Here is a 25834-nt window from a genome sequence, read left to right as displayed (position 1 = left end):
AAAGACATTTACTTCTGCTTCATTGACTATGCAAAAGCCTTTGACTGTGTCGACCATGGCAAACTATGGCAAGTTCTTAAAGAAATGGGAGTGCCTGATCACCTCATCTGTCTCCTGAGAAATCTCTATGTGGGACAAGAAGCTACAGTTAGAACTGGATATGGAACAACTGACTGGTTCAAAATTGGGAAAGGAGTACGACAAGGCTGCATTTTGTCTCCCTGCTTATTTAACTTATATGCAGAATTCATCATGCGAAAGGCTGGGCTGGATGAATCCCTAGCCGGAATTAAGATTGCCGGAAGAAATATCAACAACCTCAGATATGCAGATGACACAACCTTGATGGCAGAAAGTGAGGAGGAATTAAAGAACCTTTTATTGAGGGTGAAAGAGGAGAGTGCAAAATATGGTCTGAAGCTCAACATCAAAAAAACGAAGATCATGGCTACTGGTCCCATCACCTCCTGGCAAATAGAAGGGGAAGAAATGGAGGCAGTGAGAGATTTTACTTTCTTGGGCTCCATGATCACTGCAGATGGTGACAGCAGCCACGAAATTAAAAGACGCCTGCTTCTTGGGAGAAGGGCAATGACAGGCCCAGACAGCATCTTGAGAAGTAGAGACATCACCTTGCCAACAAAGGTCCGTATAGTTAAAGCTATGGTTTTCCCAGTAGTGATGTATGGAAGTGAGAGCTGGACCATAAAGAAGGCTGATCGCCGAAGAATTGATGCTTTTGAATTATGGTGCTGGAGGAGACTCTTGAGAGTCCCATGGACTGCAAGAAGATCAAACGTATCCATTGTTAAGGAAATCAGCCCTGAGTGCTCACTGGAAGGACAGATTGTGAAGCTGAGGCTCCAGTACTTTGGCCACCTCATGAGAAGAGAAGACTCCCTGGAGAAGACCCTGATGTTGGGAAAGATGGAGGGCACAAGGAGAAGGGGGCGACAGAGGACGAGATGGTTGGATAGTGTTTTCGAGGTTACCAGCATGAGTCTGACCAAGCTGCAGGGGGCAGTGGAGGACAGGAGTGCCTGGCGTTCTCTGGTCCATGGGGTCACGAAGAGTCGGACACGACTAAACAACAACAAGCCAAAGGTTGTTTGTGTGTGTGTGTGTGAGAGAGAGAGAGAGAGAGAGAGAGCGCAATTTGATGACAGGCTGGTTATCATAATAATAAGGGTTAAAAAAGTTTTTGCCTGATTTTACTTATGTATTTAAAATATGTATATACCACTTTTGAGGGTATGCTCTTTCAAGGCAGCTTTTAAGTAAAATAGAGCAGTACAATTACACACACACACACACACACACACACACACACACACAGCTAAAAGACGAAAAGGTCAGCAACTTGCAAACAGGAAAGCATTCCAAAATTACTAAAATTTGATCAAAGCCATCAGCAAAAGCAGACCAGTAATAAGTTTGGGAAACCCTTCAGGGGGAAGTCCATGTTAAAAAAGGTGAGTCTTCAGATCTTTCCAAAAGATCTGCAATGTTATGCTCTGGCAGAGTCCAAGAGGCAATGAATTCCAAAGCCACTTGGCAGATGCACAAAATTGTGAGCCGCTTTGAGCTCAATATTTGTAGTTGGAAAAGCAAAATAGAAATATTATATCAAATAAAAAATGCTCTCTGCTTTCAACTTGCCCGTTTGAATGGTCCTGAACGGAATGGAAGATGTGCACAGCAGAATTAGGCTCTTGTGCTGTGTTCCTCAAAATTTAGTGGCACTTGCACTGTATGGGAAAACCAACCGGAAGACTAATTGTATATCAAGGAGGCAGTGATTCTAACATAGTTACCCTTCTTGCCTCTGTTCCTTCCCCCTCCCTCCCTGGCAGCCGTTAAGTTTTTGAAGGTGTGAGAACCTTCTCTGACGTCCTACCTAATCAGTTGGGAGAAGGTGAAGCCCCACACACAGCTGCCTTAATCAGTCTGGGAGATTAGTGCTGGGAACCTTCTTTAATGTTGGAAATTGTTGTTGGAGGGTGGGGCATTGAAAGGAGGTGGTTATCTATAAAATCAAATGGTTTGGAGAGGGTGATTTAGAAGCTCATGCACTGACTGATTGGCTGCAGGGCCCTGCAATCTAGGCTACTTGCGGGAGTCACTTTGCCACTTTTTCGGGCTCCCAAGTGCATGTCCTGGTATGTATATATATTGCTTGCTATTTAGGAATAAAACCTTCTCAGTCATGTTTCATATTGCTTCTGAATCCCTAACATTTGGTAAGACATGCCCATGTGAATCTTCCACTTTATTGTTTCTTATAAACATAATTTAACAAATTGGCCCCTAGACTATGTTTCATTTTTATTCATTCATTCATACAAAATATATTTGATAATATTTTTTTCTGAACAGGTAGTAGCAAATCCGTAAATATATGTCTGCCACCACTGATAAAAAATGCTTTTAAAATTCTTTCCAGAACATGAGGAAAGGCAAGTGCGAAGCAGGATATCCTTAGCACAACACTCATTCTAACGGATATGGAAAGAGCCTTTGTTTATAATGGTTAAAAACACCAGTTTATGTTAGCTGGGGAAACAATGGTATCACAGAAAGCTACTGATTGTGAAGTATTTCTTTTATTGACATAGTTACCGTAAGTTCAGTGCTCTTCACTTTGAATCACAGAAGTGATTTGTGGAACATACATACATAGGCTAACATACATAGGCAAAGTGAAACTAGCCCAGTTCAGACATAACTGGAAACCATGGCTTCCCCTATGTGAATGAGCTGCTGTGAGCCTTGGGCTTGCATCGTCATCCCTTCCCTCTCCTTTTTCGTGATCAGAAGTGTCTAGCCTTTGTACTTCCATCTACTTAAGAGCAAGCACCATTAAACACAATGTGATTTTTTTCTGAGTCAACATGCATAAAATCAAGCAGGCTAGCCTATTTTCCCATATCATACTGTACTGTTGTCCATGAGTCGAGTCGTTTGCAAAGTAATCCTCTGCCTTCATACATTGCTGACTTACATGCTCATTGTGGAACTTTACACTCTTCCTTGTTATACAAATGATACAGATATGTTCCCATCTGATTTCCTTACTTGTGTTTTTGGAGGCAGATAAAAAAGTGTGATCTTTGAGAAAGGAGGAGGAGGAGAAATGTTTGTTTGTAGCTGTCTATTTTCCTTGGCTTGGCAGTGACAGGGAGAAGCTGTTAACATTATTTTGACTACGTTGTGCTGAGAAACCATTTGGCAAAAAGCCTCAGAAATGGGAAAAGAGTTTTCCAGCACTTTCATGCACTCTGTTCTGCAGTGGAGCTTGCCTTGCTAGCTTTTTAAAAAAGAAGAGGAGGAGGAAGAGGAGAGATTATTGAGTACTTCAAAGTCAGGAAATGATAGCTTTACAGTTGCTCATGCACTCTTAATTTAGCTCGCTTTCTGGTCTCTCCTGCGCAGCAACCTGCTGGTTGTCGGCAGGAATGAAGTGCTCTGTAAGCAAGAGTTAATCTTCAAAATCAATCAGCATAAAGGAAAACTGAACCAGCTGGAAAGAGCAGCACAGTAACCAAGCGATACTGTCCTGCAATTTTCTCATTTGCTAGACATGGTAAATAGTTAAGAAGGCAGTAACATCTCCTTTCCTCATCCCTCTTTTCCCAGCACCCCTGTTATTGAAAGTCATCAAGGGAAGAGAGACAATCTTGGAACATTGGTCTAAAAGAATAGTATTTCTACTTCTGTGTAGAACTTGTTTGCATTTCAATCCCCCTTTCAGCTATAACCATTCAATTATATATGAAAGAGTCAAAAAACAGCTACATTAATTTTGTTGCAAACAAGGTGCATGGTAGGGTTACCATACGTCTGGAATTTCTCGGACATATCCAGAATACTGCAGTCAGCAGCAGTGTCCGGGTGGAAATTGGGGAAATCTCTGGGGAAATCCGAACATATGATGGCCCATGTCAGCAGTGTCATTTTTGCCAATGTTCCAGAAAAATATCACAAAAGTGGCAAAGCTCAACAACTTTTCTGATCGGATTTTTGCTGTGTCAACCCTAATTTACTAGCACACACATAACACACGTCATTATATAAAATGAGTCAATCCAAACCCCTGTTAAATGTGCACTCAAAACCACTACGAGATTGTCAATAAGAAATGTTAGCCCTTTATGAAAACATTTCTTTTTCCTCAAAGATGTTCCATTTTATGTGTACAATTGCCTAAACTGTGGAACTTAAGCATTTACAAGTCTTCATATTATTATTACATTTGAATCTGGGTGAAAGTAGTGAAGTGATCTGTTACAAGGTTTCAGTTCTCTTTATGTGTGAGTGTAAAGAGTGAAATGCAAACTTCCATTTTTTAATCGACCTTTTCACTATGCTGTGACCAAGACCTGCTGGTTGACTGCAGGGTCCACTACACTGCACCACAATGCCAGTCATTCCTGGTTATCAGCAAACAACCAGAGAAAAGGCAGTAAGGCAAGGTTTAATACAGGCATAGGCACACTCAGCCCTATAAATGTTTTGGGACTACAACTCTCATCATCTCTAGCTAACAGGACCAGTGGTCAGGGATGATGGGCGTAGTAGTCCCAAAACATCCGGAGGGCCGAGTTTGCCTATGCCTGGTTTAATAGGTTCCCTTGAGCTATGGTTACCAGATTTTTTTCAGTGAATCCGGGGACACTTTTTTTTATAAAAAAAAAGCTGAATAGCAACAGGGAGCCAGTAGTAGTGAGGCCCAAGCACATTTCCTTTATTTCATTTGTATCCATGCTAGGGGGAAAAAATAATTTTGTCAAGTTAAGTGGTTAAGGCAAAAACAAAACAGAATGTTTTAAGAAAAATCAAGATGCCAGTTTCACAAAAAGTACTGCCTACCCCCTCCCACTCAGCCGCCCTACAGCTGGGGGGAGGCAGTGGGCGGACTGCTTGGAGCAGTGGAGGCTTGGGAGTCGCGGGTGGGCGGCCGTTGCCCAGGAGGGGAGCAAGGCACGTGGGTTCTCTGCCGGGCAAGGTGCAAAGCCCTTCTTTTGCACTCTTCGACCCACCTCTGCCTCTTCCTGCGCAAAAATTATCTTTCCACCCCTCCAGCTGCATATTACTCCAGGAGAGCAGGGTGTGTGGACCATGTGAATCTGTACTGCCGGGCATCCCCAGTTCCCCTTCGGTAGTGGCAGCGGCAACAGCAGTCAGCAGCCTGGAGCCAGCCTAGTAGCACAGTTAGCTCTGGCTGGCTTCAGGAGCTGCTTGCTGCTGTGGCACCCGCAATTTTTCCTTGCAGGAAGTCCCCATATGGTATGTTGCACAACTGTGCCTTGAGTGGTGCAATTTCCACAGCAAGCAACTTGGGCTCACTTTGCACCCTTCCAGTTGGGTGAAAAATAGGTCCATGGCTCAACTGCTTAGTGACCTAAGTAAATAAATACTGTTCGGGAAACGTAAGGCTATGTGTCGCCTTAAGGATACTGGCTAAGACCCTGGGCCAATGATGGGGCAGAAGGGCAAATTCGCCCGCAGCCTCAAGCTCAAAGGGGGCCTCAAATACAGACAATTTCTTCCTTTAGTTTTGTTAAATCAGGTCTATTTACATACCGTCTCAACTTAGGGCTCCAAATTTAAGCAAATGAGACACTTGATTTGGAAAAGGCAATAATTAGTGCATGTGCACAAAAGAAGGCTAGAAAATTATTTTTAAAAAACCACACAAAAACCAGTATGTCTCATGTTCTTTGGGACACCAGGGAGGCCTTTGGGAGTGCGTGTGTGCCAGTAGATACCACATTGATGACCTCTGTCACAGCCAATGACAGTAAGCATAATGCCAATAAAAATAACAACTAGGATATGGGGAGGACAGCAGAAGGTCTCTATTGTATTTACATACAGCCTTGTTTTGCACAGTGTCCCACAGTGAAGCTCTGAGAGTCAAAGTGCTCAGGGACATATTCAGAACGATGGCAATGCTAAGCGCCTTGGTAACAGACCCTGAACTCTCCTGGCATTCATATATAGAAGCTACACATGAAGAAGAGGGAAGCAAGACTGTGCCAATAGCCATACACAATCTCTATAAGCATGATCCTACTGACCCCTTCTTCTCTTGTAGCTTTTATGTAAGAGAATGCCTTAATAACATTTTAATTGATGCTGAGAGTAACAAGTTGACTTTACTTCAGGAAAAGCAGGCAGCAGGCAGTCAGGTAGGTAACATTCACCTTCCTACTGTGTTAGGTAAAGGTAAAGGTACCCCTGCCCGTACGGGCCAGTCTTGACAGACTCTGGGGTTGTGCGCCCATCTCACTTAAGAGGCCAGGGGCCAGCGCTGTCCGGAGACACACACGGAAACGCCGTTTACCTTCCCACTGGTAAGCGGTCCCTATTTATCTACTTGCACCCGGAGGTGCTTTCGAACTGCTAGGTTGGCAGGCGCTGGGACCGAGCAGCAGGAGCGCACCCCGCCGCAGGGATTCGAACCGCCGACCTTTCGATCGGCAAGTCCTAGGCACTGAGGCTTTAACCCACAGCGCCACCTGCGTCCCCTCCTACTGTGTTAGTCCTCACCTAAAAGATCCTGTAATTTAGCCTTTTGGAGCAGGCCTGGTCCTGGAGCACATTTAGCCCTCTGGTGACAGCTTCCTTGTATGTCACTCCCTAATTCAGGCAGCCTATTCTGGTGAATTTCAAGAACCATATGCAGTTGACTGGAGAAGATGATTTTTTTAAAAAAAAATATTATTGTTTAAGAGACTTTTTTCACCTGAGAAAAGGGTTAAGAAAAATATGTTAGCTGCTCTTGAAATCTCAACCACAACATCTCATCGCACCATGAAAGCACTCTTGTTTCTTCCCTCCACTCCTCCTGAACTTCAAACACTCCAGTAATCCCTTTGACCTCCAAAGGTCAGTGACTTATAAAAGTATCTTTCTTTTGGTGTAAGATCACATTAATTATCCTTCCATAGCCTCTATATTCTACACATACCCTTTAAATCCTCCCGTGAAATATAAAGATGAATATTTTTCCTAGAATTATCTGGAAAGCCCTTTCAGTGTAATAAATGTTGCATGGGTAAAACTGAGCCATTAATTTCCAATGTACGTATTTCAAAGCTATAATACCACAACAGTTGAATTCGATATTAATACTACACAAATCATGAAAGTACATCAGCCACGAGTTTTTACACCAACTGATGTCAAAGCTAATATATACATTTCTAGATACACTACAAAATATACAAAATGTATTTGAGATTCTGGCTTTATTTTCAGTGACACTAGTGTTTGCAGAACTTGCTTCTAAATAAGGATCAAGAACAGTTTCATTTATATATGTATGACCAATAGAGATGACCAATAACTTTTCTTTAAGACTAGAAAATGTCATGGCAGAGGTCAGAAACGTCAAGGGCTTCTTTATATGCAAGCTGAAGTAGGAATTTTGACAGGTGCAGCTTGACTGAAATTTCATTTATATGCTGGTAGATCATCTTGTGATTTCTTCTCTTGCTCTCCTTAATTTAACTGTGGGATGCTTTACTTGGGGGAAAGTATCATATCACATAAAGGCAGTGAAGAAAATAAAAGTATTCAGTTGATTCAATACATGATTTAAGGAATAACTGAAGTAAAATTATATGTCCATAGTATAATATTTTGGAGTTATACATCAGGTTTAAAAGACAGAAACAGTTGGAAGTTAGGATGAGTGGTATTATTACTTTTTATGAGATGTTCCTTCAGCAAGATGGTCTAGCTACGGTAATTTAAATAAAATGCTACCCGGTGTTTTTAGTTAAGCATGTGATTCTACTAACCAACTTACATTCTACAAGTACTGTATCACAGAACCTGTAATGATAGTAAGCATGAGACTAGGCAGAAAGCATTTTTTCTTCCTTGGCAGGCAAAAAAAAACGTGAGCAGCCAGATCAAAGCACAGCTCTGTGCAAAACATCAACACCTTTGCAAATGAATATGAAAGGACTTTTGCTAAAATACAAATCCAAGATTATGCAAGCAACCTCCCATTCATTTGCAAGCAAGATAAGGAGGAGATGCCTAGATTAAAATGTACAAAGGGGTTTTTATGTTCACCTATTTGTAATCTGAAGTCCATAGAGATTTGGAGTTTTCAGTTACCAATACTGAGAAATAAAATGCTTATTAAGATTTTTCCATTAAGAGGGATATTCAACCTTCTCTTCAATTTTCTGCATCATATTTAATGTCCTAAAGTTAGGCCTGTCCTTTATTGGATCTCCTGAACCATCATATTTTTTTTTTTTTAAAAAAGTGGCATTAAAACCATTTTTGAAAAAATGTGAAACTAATACAAATTATTTTCTATCCAGTCAACTACTAACATGACAAAGCTATGGCTGTCATATAGCTTCTTAAATTCTTGTTACTGACCTTGGCTGCAATTCTCAAACCTTGCTTTGAATTAAACTACTTTGGAAGCTATTGTGTGAGAATTGTGCCCTCAAAATATGTTGCATTCCAAGCCCCATTCTTTTCACTAACAAAATATAGGGTGGTTGTTTGTGCATTTTGTAAAAAGCCATTATAGAATTTCTCTAATAGGATTTACACGTTTTGTATGACTTCAGAGAAAATGTTGCCATTTCCTTTAGAGAAAATGATGCTTGAAAGGATGCTGGAGGAAGCTTAAAATGAAAATTAGGGGTTCAGTCTGAATGTGATCTCTTCTTTTTTTCCTTCAAAAAAGAAACCTCATTCTTAGTGTCTTGCAACAGTGGTACAACAGGATCACTGGATGCATAGTTTTAATTTTCAGATTAAAAGAACACAATACTAGCTCAATGGGCCCACCCCATTTCCTGTTAATCCTTTGCCACACAGATCTATTGTCCCACTTGAACACACTACAAATGAGGAATAAGCCCTCTCCCTTGAGCTACTTTATTTAAACAGGCTGAGGTGGGGCGGGGGGGAGATTCCATAGCAACCCTACAATAGCTTTTCACTTAGCCTGGACTTGTAGTGCTAGTGACTGCAACAGATCTGTATAGTTCAAATATTACAATGGATATGAAGAAAAGAGCAGCTGAAACATTGGATGTAGACTATAACACGATTAGCAGCACACAACTAATCAACATCACACCTGCCCTGTATCCCTTCCAGTAAGACCTAAGGTTGTACATACCTCTGAAAGAGGACAGATAATGGCACTTGATATTTGCCCGATAGCACAGAAATAAGATTTATATGCACCAGCACTTGAAGTGCACAGACCATGGAAATTATTTATTTTACTTCTAACAGTTAGGTCCCACAACACGAAATAGTGTTCTCACGGTAAAGCCAAGTATCATAATTGGGCTATGACAGCACAACAAAAATGAACCTGGAGAATATTAAACGAACAGCCCTCCAGTTGTTGTTCAGAGATTCCCCAACAGCAATTTTTAACACAAGGTGGTGATTTAGATCTAATGTAGCTGTAGTGGCTAAATGACAGAGCTGCAGAATAGGAGGCTGTTGGTTCAAAGCTTGTTCACCAACGCAAATTCACTATTTGGTCCTAGAGGAGCCACTCTTCACCAGCCTCAGTTTCCATTATGGGTGATGCTACTCAAGCCTCATCAAAGGGTTGTTGTAAGGTTACTGTGGTTGTATGCATATAGATACTTTCACACTTCAAGCACGGTGGATCAGTGGCCACAAGGCAACACAAGCCTGCTGTCCACTGTATAAACATTCAGTGGAATGTAGGACATAGTAAGTTGCCTCAGACCATTGGTCCAATTAGTGCAGGGATGTATGCACTGAATAGCAGCAAGTCTCCAGGGTTTCAGAATGGCATCTTTCCTAGCCTCTTCTCAGAGGTGCTAGAAAATGAACCTGACTCTTCCTGCATCCAAAGCGGATACTGTACTGTGCTACTTAGCTACAGCACACCCCTGAACTTTATGAAGGGGGCTGATATACACCATAATAACAGAGTATACAACAATATTTTTAGTGCAAAAGGAAGAATTATTCAAGAAGATTTAGCTGAACTTAGATCCCCTTCAGATCAACAGCTACCGGTAACTTTTCACATTGATTCCAATAGGACCTAAGTACTACTAAGTTTTTTGGGATGTGAATATGTTGTTACCGGAAAAACCGAGGGCTCCCTTGGACAAAATCAAGATACCAACCAGAGCAACTTGGAAGCAAATCAGCAGCCTGTAGATCTGGTCTTTATTGAAAAAGACTGTCGCGACAGGACTCCCACCGCCCACAAGGTGAAGCAAGATGGAAGCCCAGAACAAAAGAAGACCCCAACTTTCATTAGCTCCTAATCCCCTGAGTTACACCCCTAGAAATACATCATATTTACATCATGACTACATTAAAAATAGGAGGGGTTGAGGAGGGGCTTCGCAGGTAATCTGAGTACCCTGACACCTGGCCGGACCCCCTTCTCTTCCCCCACATGAGTCATCTTCAGGAAACAAAGGGTAAGGCGCAGTTTCCTGGCCCCTGGGGGGAATCCGGTCATGGTCCTTTTGACAGAGTCCGTACGGAATACACTAACGTATGCAGTTTGTTGTGTCCTTGATAGTCTTTCGTCTGAGCTCATCAAGATGACTATCAAGGTTGTCATGCCAACTGGGAAGGGTCGCAGAGTACGTGACTGCTTGGTCAAGGGATTATGGCTGACTAGGATCAGGCCACCCCCCTTTGATAGTCCTTGTAATAAGGAGCAAAATTAAAGTGGTCCGGTGAAAATCCGAGGTACGGCTGATTTATGGTGAATTTATGAAGAATACTGTCCTTGAGGTTCAAAGTACTTTTGCTTTCCGGAAGCGGCTTGCAACATTTTGATTAAATCAGTCACGGTCAATTGAACTCGGAAACTTTGTATTGAGAGCTGTCAAAGATGGAGAAAAGCGAGCGCCCGCTGCCTGCAGTACCTGCGTGGCCGCCGCAAGGGGCGCTGTTCAACAACGCTGATTGGCTGAAGCGGCAGCCGATTGACCTAGAGTTCAGGCGGCCGGTCTACTCGTAATAAAGATAGGGCGAGGTGGAATGTTAAGGGAGAATATATGAAAATAAGGGGTTCTAGCGCTTCCTTATTTACGGAATGCTTTCTTTTCTTCTTTTAGGGGATGCCCCTCTAGAAGGGGCATCTCCAGGCTAGGGAAGTTGGGAGGTGTGTATGGTGCTTGTGCATTACGATGTAATGAAGGGGGGGGGTCTCCTGCTACAATGTGAAACAATATTATGAATATATTGTAACAGTGCAGTTGTGTTTTTTGAATTCTGTATTAAATTCTTGTGCCTTGGGAAATGACTGGAGATTGGTTTTAAAAAAGAGTACTGATTCTTTCTTGGATGAATCAGCAGATTGCCTTGAGGAGAGTTCATGCATCTATGACTTATTATTACGATGTAATTCCAAAACAGCTGAAACGTCCTAGTCTGTTGTTGAGTGAAGAGGAAATGTGAGGACCACACATGGATTTTGGTGTTTAATTAATTGCCCAATAATATTGTCATTTATCATCTAGCTTATTTGGAATATATTTATACACACACACACACACACACACACCCCATGTCCTAATAGAATTACTGCCTCTACAAAAACATATTCAGATATCTTTAGTCTAGATTTCCTTCTTATGAACTAGCAAGCCTTTGTTTAAACCAAATCTATACCATTAAGGACCTCAGAGGTAGCCTGCCATTCAGTAGCCATTCTTGCAAACCTCTGGCATATGAAAGAAGGAGTTGTTGAGAAATTGTGGTTCCGTGTAGACATCAAAGACTTCAGTTTTTTGCCATTATCAGTTTGGCTTTGAAGCAGCCCTCAAGTCCATTGTTCTCAAGCGGAAACTCCAAACCCAAAGTTTAAACATTAAGTGGAAGGAAATACAACTGACATAGCCTTCAAACTTCAAGAAACCTGAGAGACTAATGACATGTTACACTTGAACACAGTACCCTGATGCCCCCTTTTAAAAGCAGAAGTGCTTCAGGGAGGGAAATGAAACTGGCAAGGGAGGAAGGTGGTATTTTACCCTTTTCTCACCTCATGTTTTCCCCATACCAAATTATCCCCAAGTGACTTTTCAAATTTATCTTTTCCCTAGCTGAAGATGTATTTAGATGTTTTCAATCAAATAATTTATTTATTTTATTACATATTTTAATATGGAACTATTCAATGGGGACTCAAACTATGCAAGCGAAGTAAACCTTTGAGCTTTTACTGTATGTGAGGAAAAAGCTAGTACAATGGGACCTCGGTTTAAGAACAGTCCTGTTTATGAACGATTTGGTTTACAAGCTCCGCAAAACTGGAAGTAGTGTCCCGGTTTGCAAACTTTACCTCGGTCTAAGAATGGAATCCGAACGGTAGAAGGGTACCGGCGGTGAGAGGCCTCATTAGGGAAAGCGTGCCTTGGTTTAAGAATGGTTTCGGTTTAAGAACGGACTTCCAGAATGGATTAAGTTCATAAACCGAGGTAACACTGTAGACTGGCTGCTTGCTTTGACCAGTAATTAGCCAGGATGGGCTGCTGGTGGGCCTTACAAGTGGATGCAAGTCTCCAGGCACTGCCTGGATAGCTAATAAACCTCAGAGGGAGGCATGGTAAGGTGGCAGAAGAGAGAAGGCAGAGGTTGTCTTGGGTGGGTGAGCAGGAGAGGAGGGTAGAAAAGAGAAAATAGTTGGTGGAGAGTGTTTGGCTCCTACCAACAACACCTCATGATGGTGGTCTGGTGGGAAGATAGACTAGGGAGTGTAGCCTGCTCCTGAATGGAGCAAGGAACAATGGGGATAGTTCTAATCTATGCTACTGTAGCTCAGTGTACATGGTTTGACTTGGAGCAAGGGTTTTATTTCCCCACCACACACACTTCCCAATTGGTGGGCTCTAGAAGAAGTGGGATGTGGCATGTGGGAAAGAGGGACCCTGGGCCACTAGGATCCCATGGGGATCTCTAACTGTATCAGAATTGTGGGAAACACTTGGAAATCCTGTGATGGGGACATAGGAAGCTTCCTCAAATCAGGGCATTGGGAAAACTGATGTGTTTTTTTTTTACCTTACAGCATCAGAGCTTTCACACAGCAGTGTACTGATCTGGCTGTGATCTAACTCTGCTGTACCATTTAGTCCTGAATTAAATCAGTTTGGTTTGGTTGATTATTTATTTGGATCCTGGTTCTACTTTGAGCTGCTCGGACATGTCTTTCTTGCCCCAAGTAATATGGCTATGCCTTCCCATTCTGGAGCAGCAGGGGGACGGGGACCAAACAATCCTGAATTAAGGGCCTTTCTCGGCTGCTGTGCACATCCGGTGCATTTTGCACCCACCTTCTCAAAAGATTCTAGTTTGCTGCTATACTGTTTGCATTATCACATGGGATTAAATTACTTTTCATCCTTGCCTCCCCTTTGTCACCACGCTGAGAAGAAAAGTAGCTGCTTTCCCTTTTGAAATGGGCATTCTGTTGTGATGGACAGAAATCAGTGGTTTTATTTTTAGTATGGCTGGCACAACCTGAAGACCAATTGTGAGAAGTGGCAAATGAGTGGGGAGAAATAGGAAATGCTCTGAAAACATGCTGCAAAGTACACTGGCATAATTTTATTTTAATGTGATAAAGTGTGTGTGTGTGTGTGTGTGTGTGTGTGTGTGTGTAAAACCAACATAAAGTTGGTTAGTCCTGATTCGTATCTTATGCACAAGACCAGTAAAAGCAGATGAGTCTTACCAGTGTGTAATGGTTCTAGGGGGTTGCTTGTGTGTAAGTCATCGCCACACCTGGCTGGGTTACCTGGGTGAACCCTTTCTGTCCGGACCGCCACCCATCTGTGGCTGTCTCAATCGCTGGCAGAATCCGTCAGTGGGCGTTTCTTGAACTTCTTCCAGCAAAGAAGTTCTTTGACGCCTAGTCTCCGCCTACTTTCCCTGCGCGGAAGTCTTCTGCGCAGGGAGGGTATGGGCAGCGAAGGACCCGTGCTCTCCCCGCTGGTCTCCGGCGAGGAGTCATGGAGCCTCCTCACCGATTCCCCCATCTGCCCCCCTTCTCCACTGGTGCTACGCTGATTTCTTTCCCCAGCAGATGGGCTGCCTCTCTCCCTCCTGGGACGCTCTCCGGCATCCCTCTAGAGTCCTCCCTCCTCCTCTGGCTCCAATGGCAGTTCCCTGACACAGTGCTTTGGAAAGGGAGTGCCTAGAAGGCTATTGATGGGGATTTGGGGATTTCCTTAAAAAAGGCTCAAAAATTTTCGAGGTGTCCTGGTTTTTACTTCTTGAAATATGGCAAGCCTAGACTAGATGGGCCATTGGCCTGACTCAGCTGGCTCCTCTTATATGTTATGTAAGATGCATCTCCTTCAATTCTGTCTTTGCACAACAGTTCTCTTTACTCTGTTTGGCACCTTAGCAAACAAGCTGGATAAGGGAGTGGTCCTGAATAAGCCAGACATACCTGCACCTGTTGTGCAGTCTGCAAAGGCAGCACCCTGTCTTCATTGGTCCTAAAGACCACCTGTCAGCTATGTGGACTTGTGGACCCATTTGCCCTGTGGGCATCAAGTAAACGCCATTAGTTAATCTAAGAGGCTTTGAATAAGAGGTGATGAGAGCAGCTCACATGCTTTTCCAGAATGCCCACAATGCCTGGTAATGAATGTGGGTGAACTATTTAGGTACACGCCCTATTTGTTCCTCCCACTTTCATCACCAGACAGAGTCCTCTGTCTTCATTCTGCAGAACCAAATGCTGATGAATAAACTTGTGGGATTCAGTGAAACTTCAAAAATAAAATAAAATAGGGTGTTGTTGTTTTCTACCTGCATGTACAAACATCTACAAAATCCAAATCTTTGTGGTGAACAAATTCACTTTGGTCTTAACTATTCCCTAATTCACCTGCTTTCTTTATGCTCCCTTTTTAGTAATAAATTACAGTTTATGTTCTGAGAGAGATTAGTTTTGCATTCCCAGCTCAGTACACTTTTATTGACTCAAGGCTACATGTTTAAAAGGAACACGTGTTCCTTCTGCTCTGTTTTTTGGTACATATCAGCTCAGATGGAGCATCTGGTTTTCAATGAAGCCCTTCTTCATACACAGTTTTCCAGCTGTGTGGACTAAGGCCCAAGAACGTCAAGTATGTAGCCTAAAACCATACAATGAACCGGTAGTTCATTTTGGGATTAGAATCCTGACCTGCTTGGCTTCGAATAGTTTCTGTCTGCTTAAATATTGGAATCACATTTAGAACGATAGGTTTATGTTTTATTTGTATTATGGCTTATAGCAGGTGGCCATTCCAAGCTAGCTTTTTTCTTTCTTTGTTTTAGGCTTCGTTGAGATTCATACTTGCACAGCCAAACCTCATAGTTCTTCAGTAAGCATAGCTAGTTACTTTGAGAGAGTTTCCCTGATGATAAATCAGTTTTACAGATCCTGTTTTTACATTCTGTAATAGATTGCTCTCACTACATTTCCACGGTCCCTGGGGAGACAGAAAGGGTGAGTGGCAGCAGAAAGGGTGAGTGGCAGCAGCAGTTGTGTGATCGTCTCTTTTGGTGGCAGGGAACAACTTTTTTAGTCTTCTCCTAAAACCTGCTCTGTCAGTGCTTAGAAACAAGCATATTAATAGTTGCAGTCACTGAGTGATAAATATGGCCATGTGTGCACATTATTACTCTGAGGGCAGGATGCTGAAAGAAAAGACTCCTTATAAAGAATAATTGGGACACCATGAGTAACACTGGAAAGGGCTACCTATGTGGATCATTGTCATCAGACTGAGAGTCCCCATGCCTCCACCAGTGGTCCCACACAGTATCACACATGCTATAGAGCCTCTGAGTATGATGGTTTTAAGCTTTATGGTTGAGTTAGAGATTTATTTATTTTTTGTTACTTATAACAGTTACAGTATTTTAAACCTATCTTCACCTCTATAACAAGGTGGCTAACAATTATCATAACACCCCCCCCCCAACAATAGACTGAAGATTGAAAAGTACAGTAAATCTTAAGTTACAGTATAATTTGAAACAGAAGAAAAGGTATGGGCCAGATTCAGCTGGCCCAGGGCACCAGTGGAAGTCAGAGCAAGGACTCCCACTAGCACACAGTGACTTCCCCCTCTGCTTCCTTGCATACCCCTCACACCCCAAATCTACTGGAGAGTCAGGAGAACCACCTAGAACAGTATATGGAGGAGGATATGGGAGATGGTTCCATCAGCACAAGTATTTTTGTTTGTTGCTAGGCAGAACAATTGTATTAGCCCAAAGTTGAATTACATGCAGTGGCTCTCCTTCCAAAGGCAGCATCTAAAAATACCTGCTGGAAAAACATTCCTGTGGTATTTGGATAAAATGCTTACTGGCCTCCTGTCTGTCATCCTAAGCACACTTAGGCCCACTTCTCATGAAGCAGCCACCATGTAAAGGCCCATTGAGATTGCATCCACAGATCTGTGGGCAGCAACTTGCTGTGTAGACTGCACAGTTGTCATGTGTCCTGCTTTAAGGAAGGCAGACCTCTAATCTAAAACAGAAAATGTGTCATCTTGAAGAGCTGCCTGGTCTAAGTCTGCTTTAAAGACAGAAAGCCAAAACAAAGAAGTACAGCAGCCTTAAAGAAAGGAGAGCATGGCTGGACTTTTCTGTAGGTGCAGGAAGTTAAGGAAGTTGTCTGCTGTGTCCATAGCAACTGTTCCATTGCAAAAAAAAATAAAAAATTGGAACTGAACTCCTTTTACTTTTAAATGAACCAGTACAAGGTATGATTTTTCAAAATGGAAGGACTTCTGCAAAACCCAAAATTGCTGTGTGCACCAGTCTTAGGTGCTCGGTAGTCATGATCCCCTTTCCCATGTGCCAATTAAAACCCCAATGGGGGCGTCATGAAGTAACACTCCCCACCGGGCTCTTTCAGATCAGGAAACACAGGCAGCTGGTTAGGCTGCAGAGTGTTGAACAAAGGTTTAATGGGAAGAAATACATTTGTTATTCATGGCTGCCACACAACAATAAAATAAGCCACATCCAACAAAACTGTGAAGAAATGCTTAAGTGTTCTGTAAATGAGACAGAAAAAATGGAAGCTTTTTTTTGCAGGTGAATAAATTGGAGGACAGATTTCAGCACAGCACTAGCTGAAACAGTTAACCCCAGTTGTTTTGTTCAACCTGGTCTATGTTCAGTCTGCTCATCTAGGATTAAATCCCAGATATACTTGTTTTTCTTTTTCCAGATCTGGCGTAACCAACTATGTATTTGGGAGCTTCATTATCTGTATTTAGCCCAGAAAGTGCTTGCTAGGAAATTTGTTTTCATATTGGGCACTGGGCAATGCTAAACTTGTAGAAATGTAGGCCTGTTGATTCAGGCAAATGAGCTATATCCATTTGTGTTTTAAGGCTCAGCCTTCCTAGAACAAATTGCACTCTGAACAAGGTGCTTTTTGGCAGCATCCTCCATTTGTTCTACTTTTGAATACCCATTTTTCCTTGTGTTTGTAGCCCATTTCATGACATGTGCATGATTTACCCCTGTCGTGTAAGATGATACATTTGCATGCTATGACCTGTAAATCTGCATTTATTAATGGCATTTATTAATGGCATGTGAACTGTTTGTGCTATTTGTTTCAGCTGTTAAGTGGTTAGTTGAATAGATAGCCCTCCACGAGCCTGGTACCCCACAGGCCTGATACGCCAGACACTTGCCTGCTCCTGAATACAGTCCTGGATTGTGCTAAGCCTAAGCAAAATAGTATTCAAAGTCATCATGCAACCATAATAGAAACAGACCCTACCACCCCAAAACACCCCCAGCACAAATGGCTATTTTTTATCATTTTCTTTGTTCTAGTTTTCTAGGTTCTTAGTTTTCTTATCAGATTCAGACTATGTCTATATGTGCCAGAACTGTAGAGAGGCTATAAGCTGCTGCTGCTGCTCTTCGTATGACAAGTTTTATGGGAGTTGCTTCTTCAGGGCTGTACAGAAAGTGTACGCAACATTTTAAAAAATGGTTCAAAATAACGGCAAAGCAATCACCTTACCCTGCCAGAAGGGTATCCCCATCCATGCCTTAGGGATGGGTGTGGGTATACCTCTTTAAGAGGCTTGTTATGTTTTGGAGATAAACCCTCTCAGAGTTTTATGTAGGAGGGTGGAACTAGAGGCACCCTGCAGATGTGTGTATGGAAGCTAGCACAGAAGAGGGTACATCACAGTGGGGACTGGATATTGCACTGCTGGTACTAGATAGGGACTTGCAGGAATATTGTGGGGGGAGGGAATCATGTGATAGGGATGTAATTTCTATCATGTGGGAAGCCCTAATAATAACCTAAACATTACATAAATGGGATGAGCATCTGATAAGTAGCCAGGTTTCTTTCATAGTACTGGTAATAATTTGGGCTGAGGGCCTGGTTTCTCTTATTGTGTCACGTGAATTAGTTAATTTAATTAACTAAATTGAAAATGAAAGGGTAATCTGATACAGAAAACTTGGTCAAAGAGAAACTTGGGGAGGCCTACTATGACTTTGGTATTTTTTTGTAAAGCAAAGTATGGAAAACTTAGAAAACAACCTTTTGATTTCCTTCCTTTTAAAAACAAAAAAATATCATTTGCATGGGGGGGGTAGTCTGTAAGACAAAGGATTTTAATTCTTTTTGATCAGAACTTGAAGAAATAGCAGTGTTCCTTTCCGCTTCTGAAGGAGTTTAAGTATATTGGTAATTTTTTTATTTAAAATATGCAATTATTTGTATAAATGGTAACATTTTGCATTCAGTAAAAACCTGTGGGTTTTCAGACATATGTATCTACTTAGGCCAAGATGACACAAAGTATTGTTCTAGGATGAAAAAAATTAAAAAGGCATCCTTTAGATCTTTTGTCCTTTTATTTCTGAGACTAAATCCCATGGCAGCCATCAAAGCTCAATGTGCTCTTACAATAACAATTTTACCAACCAGAACTATGTAACACATTCAACTTCAAAATGGTCACTCAGTGTGTGTTCACTCTTCTCCCTACCTCACCACAAGAGCGACAATGGGGATGACAGTAACACACACAGCACACAGGAACGGATGGGTGAGAATTTGTGTTAGAGGATGCTCAGTCATTGTGGGAAGCAGTGTTTCAACCTCCCCCAAGTCTGAGAGCAAGTTTGTTTACTGGGGGTGGATGGTGAGATAAACATAGAAACCTGGGGCAATTTTAAAAAGAAAGAGAAATCTATGCTTCTTTATGACAGAGAAGTTTTTTTTGCAAGTTGGTGCAATCTCTCTACTGTTCCTATGGTCACAGTTCCAAGTTCTATCTGAATCACGAAAGGTGCTTGATGTGCTGGACCAATACTTGGAAGCACAAGGGGCTGATAGTGGGCAAATAATTTGAAATGGATTCCTAAAAGAGCAGAGGTGTTACATGTTTCAAGTTATCAAGTATGGGAGTTGGGGAAACAGCCTGTTCTGGACAGGGTTGTATTCCTCTTAAAGGAGCAGGTCTATAGCCTGGGAATACTATTGGATCCAACATTGTCACTGGTAGCTTTGGAGGCCAAGAGTACCTATTTCCACCTATGGCTCATTTGTCAGCTACAGCTCTTTCTGGATAGAAATCATTACAGGTGTTGAGAAACTGGGAAAAGAGATTTTCTTCCCCTGCCCCCATGCTCATAAAGTTAAAACTTGGGAGTAGAACATGGGAATTAGAACTTGGCAGCAGACCAACAAAAAGAAGTACCGTACTTTTCAGTGTATAAGACTAGTTTCCCCCCCTTTAAAATAATGTCAAAAATTAGGGGGCATCTTATACTCTGGGCCATCTCCCCCCATTTTCTTAAATTTGAGTCCCTCAAATAGTTTCCACATATTTGGTTAGGTGGTAAGGCTGCAGCACATCACTTTTCAGTCTAAAAAAGACACAATTGCTTACTGATATTTCACCTGGTTCCTGAACAAAACTGCATTCTGTGATGGTATGAAAAATTCTCATAGGAGTTTTGACACTTGCAGAGTTTAGTTGTGAGCCAACTAATAATAACATATTCAACATTTCAACTTCAGTCTTTTTTCTGGATGGAAATGTTAGGTCCAGCGTGAAAGTTTGCATCAGAATATTTCTTTCTTTGAACTCATTCTCAGCTTTACTGTTGCCCCTTGCTATCAGTACCAAAAACAACAGCTGAGATGAGACAAGTTGCAACACAGGCAGAAGGGTAGCTAATTTGAAATTAATGGCACTTAGTAATGAAGGCACTAAAGTGAGCTAACTCAGTCTTGATACAACTATAGATCCTTAACTCTACTGAAGAATTATATTCTATCTGGTACGCAGGCTGAAACCCTACCTGCCTGTGGACTGTCTCGCCAGAGTGGTGCATGCTCTAGTTATCTCCTGCATGGATTACTGCAATGCACTCTATGTGCAGCCTTTGAAGGTAACCTGGAAACTACAATTAATCCAGAATGTGGCAGCCAGACTAGTGACTGGGAGCGGCAGCTGAGACCACATAACACTGGTCTTGAAAGACCTACATTGTCTCCCAGTACGTTTCCGAGCACAATTCAAAGTGTTGGTGCTGAACTTTAAAGCCCTAAACGGCCTCGGTCCAGTATACCTGAAGGAGTGTCTCCATCCCCATCGTTCTGCCCAGACACTGAGATCCAGCACCAAGGACCTTCTGCCGGTTCCCTCACTGCGAGAATCCAAGTTACAGGGAAGCAGGCAGAGGGCCTTCTCGGTAGGGGTGCCCGCCCTGTGGAATGCCCTCCCATCAGATGTCAAAGAAATAAACAACTATCTGACGTTTAGAAGACATCTGAAGGCCCTGTTTAGGGATGTTTTTAATGACTGATGTTTTAATTTATTTTTATTCTTTGTTGGAAGCTGCTCAGATTGGCTGGGGAAACCCAGCCAGATGGGTGGGGTATAAATAATAAATTTATTCTTATTATTTATTATCACACATCATAAATCTTACCATCTCTATATTTATTAACTAAGATTTGTAACTCTAAATGGGTAACAGTCCTTGCCACAAGAATATGAGAGATCTTAATTCCCATGGAGAAATGACTTGACATCATGGGAGGCACCTGCTCCCCCATCAAGTAAAACAATAGAAATACAGTGGTGCCCCGCAAGACGAACGCCTCGCAAGACGGAAAACCCGCTAGATGAAAGGGTTTTCCGTTTTGGAGGCGCTTCGCAAAACGAATTTCCCTATGGGCTTGCTTCGCAAGACGAAAATGTCTTGCGAGTTCCTGCGGGGTTTTTTCCCTCCCCCCCCCCCCCTTCCTAAGCCCTAAGCCACTTATCAGCTGATCCGCTGATAAGCCGCTTATCAGCTGATCCGCTAAAAGCCGCTAAACCGCTAATAGCGCTAGTCCGCTAAGCTGTCAATGGGCTTGCTTTGCAAGACGAAAAAACCGCTATACGAAGAGCCTCACGAAACGGATTAATTTTGTCTTGCGAGGCACCACTGTACTTAACTAACTGACCAATCTCATCAGTTCTTCCCTCCACCTAACAAAAGTCCTGCCCCCCAACAAAAATCTTGGCTATGACCATGCTTGACATTATCAAAAGCCACCAATATGTCCTTGGTTGAGCTGGGATTCATATTAATAATAATTTATGCCCTGCCCATCTGCCACTTTTCCAGCAGTTGATGGATTTTTGGCTCTATTGGACTGAATCTGAAACTATATTTGGGATTTGTATTGATGGTAAAACTTTACTAATCATTTCGTTTTCTCCAGCTATTTGACATGAAATATGCAAGATGGCGGGGACGCGGGTGGCGCTGTGGGTTAAACCACAGAGCCTAAGACTTGTCGATCAGAAGGTCGGCGGTTTGAATCCCCGCAAATGGGTGAGCTCCTGTTGCTCGGTCCCTGCTCCTGCCAACCTAGCAGTTCGAAAGCATGTCAAAGTGCAAGTAGATAAATAGGTACCGCTCCGGTGGGAAGGTAAACAGCGTTTCTGTGCGTTGTTCTGGTTCTCCAGAAGCAGCTTAGTCATGCTGGCCATTTCGTTTTCTCCAACTATTTAACATGAAATATGCAAGATGGCAGGGACGCGGGTGGCGCTGTGGGTAAAACCTCAGTGCCTAGGGCTTGCTGATTGCATGGTCAGAGGTTCGAATCCCCACGGTGGGGTGAGCTCCCATCGTTCGGTCTCAGCTCCTGCCCACCTAGCAGTTCGAAAGCACCCCTAAGTGCAAGTAGATAAATAGGTACCGCTTTATAGCGGGAAGGTAAACGGCGTTTCCGTGTGCTGCGCTGGTGCTGGCTCGCCAGAGCAGCTTCGTCACGCTGTCCACGTGACCCGGAAGTGTCTCCGGACAGCGCTGGCCCCCGGCCTCTTAAGTGAGATGGGCGCACAACCCTAGAGTCGGACACAACTGGTCCGTATGGGCAGGGGTACCTTTACCTTTACATGCTGGCCACATGACCTGGAAGCTTTAGGACGACTCCCTCGGCCAATAAAGTGAGATGAGCGCCGCAACCCCAGAGTCGTTCATGACTAGACCTAATGGTCAGGGGTCCCTTTACCTTTACGCAAGATGGCTATACAACGATTAATGTTTTTACCTTCAAATTATGGATTATTGTGTTGATCTTATGAGTTCACCTATGATTATGGATTTCCAAAAGCTAGGGTCATAGCATGCCTAAAGTTTAACATGACATTATCCATAACAAAACAAAGAAGACTTTTGAAGTTAAGGATAGTATTAAAAGGCTACAGTGGCTAGGATTTGTTATCACAGGAACCTTACAAAAATTGTGAAACATAAAGTGGAAGAGAAATGGTATAAAACTACAGACAAAAGACATTCTTAGTTTAATACTGTGAATGAAACTGCATTCCATTCTAGTATGGGGAAAATGCAATACATCATTCTCAGGTCTGAGATCAACAAATTGAGTGGAATCCAAAAGATCATTACAAACACATTTAAAAAGCCCTCTCATTTCCAGGATTCAGCTAAAATAACTATTTTTGATTATTTCACTTGCACTAACATGTCACAAGTAACTGATTATGGCAGTTAAGACATACGAAGGAATGCCTTGAATTGAGTCATTTAATAACGATAGTTTTCTCTCTGTGAAATAAATTTCCATTTCCCCCCACAGTGCTTTCATACTTGATGCACTCGTCTCACATACCACGATGTTGTGTAAATACTGAATGTGAGCTAGTTTTCTTCTTCTTCTTCCAGAAATAGAATGTGAAAATACTTAGGACCTGATAAGTATAGGGTACAATACAGTACGTGTAAGCCCTGGTCACACATTGCATGGGCAGCAGAGCCTCATTGCTGGCTCTGCCACTGACATCACGTGCACATTGATAGTTATGCAGAGCTGCTGATGGCTGAAGGACCTTAAAGAAGATTGGGCTCTGGTAGATGGCTAGCTGCTCTAGTGCAGCAGGATGACACATATGTCATAGAAGCATTTTGTGATTGTGATAATGTGGATTGAATAAATGTAGGTTGAGCACAACTTGCCATCATACCCATATTTGGTTTTTCCTCACACCCACATTTGTCAGGCCACCACAAAGCTACTGTACAGAAAGTGAGTGGTGATTAATGTGGTAAATGTGAGCTGGATTGCGTTGATCGGCCATTAATGAAATGCAAAGCCACTGAATTTAGCTGGTGTAAACTTTTTGCAGGTGGCCCTTCACCTGGTTCTTTCCTTTAACTTTGGAGAAGCAGGGCTCCTGTCTTTAAAGCAACTGACTAAACCATTCACTCAGATCCCAAAATATTAAGACACTCCATTCTCCTATTTGGCTCTAATACAGTTTGCTCAACTAAACATGCCATTGCTTTTGTGGTTTGGGATTTATTATAGAAGTAAATTTCATAAGTGAAAGGTTTGTGCATGTGAAAAAGAGTGGCTTCAGGCCAAACTGGTTAATCAGTGCAACGGGAGGTTAAGAGGTAATGACAACAGCAGCACTGAAGACAGGAGAGGTACTGTGCTGCCATGGCTTTAGGTAAGCGTCAATAAATATGATGACAAGATTTTAAAAACAATAATGCAGAGGCAGAAAATCAGGGCCCAAGAGTACCAGAAGACTAAGGAAATGATTTGTGGTTGTGGTTACTACATGTAGAGACGTTGCCAAAATAAGCAAAAAATACACTTTTGGTAAAATGTTTTAAGGTAATCCTGCTAAATGTTTCATACAATGGTATGATCAAACGCTGCACACTGCCACACAACCATAAGTGTTGAAACACCTATTCTTGAAACTGCCTTTCACTAGTGATGCCCATTCTGCACTTTGACTATGCTTTGTGAAAAAGAAAAGGCACTTTCTGAAAAATCTGTCAGTTTCTAAACTTAGAATCAGATTAAGAAAGGGGAAAACTGATTTACAATGATGGAAGCTTTTGTGGACATCTTTCTAGTTCACCAGAACTAGGATCAATGAAGTGAGGCGTATATTTATAAACACAAACTTGCACACCTGGGAAACTTGAAGATCTATAACAGGCATAGGCAACCTCTGCCCTCCAGATGTTTTGGGAATACAATTCCCATCATCCCTGACTACTGGTCCTGTTAGCTAGGGATCATGGGAGTTGTAGTCCCAAAACATCTGGAGGGCCAAGGTTGCCTATGCCTGATCTATAATGTTTACTGTCCAGGTCATCCTTTAGCATATTCAACATAAAGTATTTGAATGGGCTCTATGCCAGTGTTACATGTTGAATGCTCAAGGGATGCAGAAGGTATAGTCACTCCCTCCCATTTTTGAATTCAGTTTACACAGAAGTAATATAAACAGTTCTTTGTGGGATTAACAATCTATTTACGAAAAGTCATATTGCTATCATGTATGACTAGTGCTTGTAATGTACTGATAGATTCGCCAGATACATAGGCATTATAGTTAGTAAAACATAGTACAAATAGAAATTTGGGAGGAATGTGTGAATCAGCAGCAGAGATAACACATTTCCAGCTATATCTTTGGAGTTTCTTCATACTTCCCACACATATAGTTCTAAACTTAGTCTAACCTGGACTCAGACATTTTTTTTTTAAAAAAAAAACTTTAACAAAATTAATTGCAAGATGCTAATATTAATACACCCTCACACAGTTCCCTTCAAGTTCAGGACATTATTTAGCCATATCTTTCCCTTTCATTGGACGTAACCAGCAACACCATCTCTGCCTCCTCTGCTTCAAATTCTTTTCGCCACATTAGGGCTATAAGCCAACTTCTCTTCTAAGCTTCTCTTGTATGAAGCTCTATCCAGATGCATCCGGGGAGAGAGAGGGAGAGAGAGAGAGAGAATCAAAGCAGACAGTGCAGTGATTGAGCCTTTTCACAGTTAGCTGTGAAGTGGTACTCTGTTCACAAGAAAATCCTGCAATTCTCTCTCTACATCCGGCTTCTTTGATGAATCCAGGCAAGAATGTCCAGAGAAACCTCCTGTGGCTGTCTCTACCATTTAGTATAGTAAAAAGTACAGATATACAAGTGCCAGGCAGTGGTGGGCAAAAGAAATATAGACAAACATCTAGTTGGCAATTTATGTAGTCTGGAGAAGAATTTATTTTTTGCTGTGGTAGACCTAAGTTTGAGCCACTGCCTCTCTTCACCCCTTATTTTATTTTATTTTATTTTATTTTATTTTATTTTATTTTATTTTATTTTATTTTATTTTATTTTATTGCCTTACAGACTTTTTAATGATTGAGAGGAAACTTTAATATCTTACTCAGTATGTATCTAGAACAAGCATGTAATGTGCTGATGACTTACTTTGTGATTAT

General features: G+C 42.1%; 1 long non-coding RNA gene across 2 annotated transcripts in view; it reads left to right on the top strand.

Moving 5' to 3' along the window:
• Positions 1 to 25834, top strand: part of LOC307219655 — a 169362-nt gene that overhangs the window by 23073 nt on the left and 120455 nt on the right. The window lies entirely within an intron of this gene.

The sequence above is a fragment of the Podarcis cretensis genome (assembly GCF_951804945.1).
Source record: "Podarcis cretensis genome assembly, chromosome: 7".
Taxonomy (NCBI): Eukaryota; Metazoa; Chordata; class Lepidosauria; order Squamata; family Lacertidae; genus Podarcis; species Podarcis cretensis.
This window is presented reverse-complemented; position numbering and strand designations above follow the sequence as displayed.